This window comes from Belonocnema kinseyi, chromosome 6 (genome assembly GCF_010883055.1).
Source record: "Belonocnema kinseyi isolate 2016_QV_RU_SX_M_011 chromosome 6, B_treatae_v1, whole genome shotgun sequence".
Lineage (NCBI taxonomy): Eukaryota > Metazoa > Arthropoda > Insecta > Hymenoptera > Cynipidae > Belonocnema > Belonocnema kinseyi.
Window position 1 is genome coordinate 28788771 of NC_046662.1, and position 1664 is coordinate 28790434.

Genomic DNA, 1664 nt, shown 5'->3' on the forward strand with positions numbered 1-1664 from the left:
ACTTTCGAAAAATCGATTTTTTTGATGTTGCATATTTCGATAGTATATTGTTCTAAGAATAATTTTCTGAAGTTATTGGGATATGAAATCTTGAGGGCACCAATCTTGGGAACTTTTTAAACTGCGCTTGCGTCACGCCGACAACCCGATTGGTCACTGTTTGCGCGCTGAGTTTGAATTATATAAATATTCAGATTTAATATTTGTGATTGATAATGATTTGAAAAGGCATCAAAAGTAATTTCATAATCCTAAATTAGAATTTTGGAGTAACCGATCAAAAAATAATGCGATTTGCATGCAAAAAAAAAGATTAATTCCTGTGTTAGAAAAAAAAAAGATTTTTTCTTTAATTTTGTATTTTAAATGTTTGAAAATGTTAATAAAAAGGTAATAAGAAGTTTTATTTTTAAACAAAAAATATTAGTTATTATAGTATAAATATGATTTGATTATTTGTATACAATATTATATATTTTATAATATTTAGGCAATAATTAATTAGTCACAGTATACATAACAGAAAATTTGTTTAAATTTCTAGAATCTAGACAACAAACTAAAAATGTTATTTATATATTTAGCGAATAATGTGTCACTTTCTTGTAATCCAGGTCTTCTTCAAGTTATTAAAAAATGTAAGATATAACACTAATCAGTGCAGTAATTAATTGTTCTTAATTCATATTTGGTATAATTTTATTTTAAGTGACATTGTTGAAAATAACCAAAATTTTAATTTTAAGACTCGCCAGATACGAGATCAATAATTAGGATTTATTTATTTCTCTGAACTCAGAATTCATAACCTCTTTTTCATTATAATCGAATTGTTTATTATAAATATTAAATCTGAATATTTATATAATTCAAACTCAGCGCGCAAATAGTGACAAATCGGGTTGTCGGTGCCTGGTAGGCGCGACGCAAACGCAGTCTAAAAAGTTCCCAAGATTGGGGACACTGGGAACCACTAGGGTACTATATTAGGCAGTGTAACAAGCTGAAATCCACCTTCTGCTGGCTCGTTGTCTGATTGGTGGGTTCAGTATGGATTGTGAACCATTTATATGGAACCGGGAAAATATATAATTCGATAAAAATAAATCATGAAACATTTAATTGCAGTAATAAAAGTCATTTATGTATTTTTCAATCAAGTTAGGCTACGTCCAGATTAACAAAATGCAAAAGATTTAAAGGATATTAACCCCGAGTCAGGTCGACGAGTACCTACTCCGAGGGAATCAAGAGTTTTTCTATTCTCCTTCTCTCGTTCGCCGTGTCACGATCTTTTTAAAACTCCCTCTTCGCTCGCACTACTCTTTTCTCTTTTTCACTCACACATGCATCTTTTTACTCTTTCACCCAATCATAGCACATCATTTACATACATAAACATGCGTCATTCCCACTCTTTTTAATGATTCACAAATCGAACCTCTCTAGTTCTCCATGTTTGTGCCGTGTTTGAACTCACCATCTCAATATCAATTCTGAGAAACCCAAGATGAAAATATGTCGCCCAAGAAGCCGCTATCGCTAGTTAAATTAAACATACACAAATATTCGGCGCCAAATAATATCTTTGTTGGTTCGTTCTTTGATCGCTAGCATTTGATTTCTTTTATTCGATACCTTAGTATAAACCTAACATCCGGACT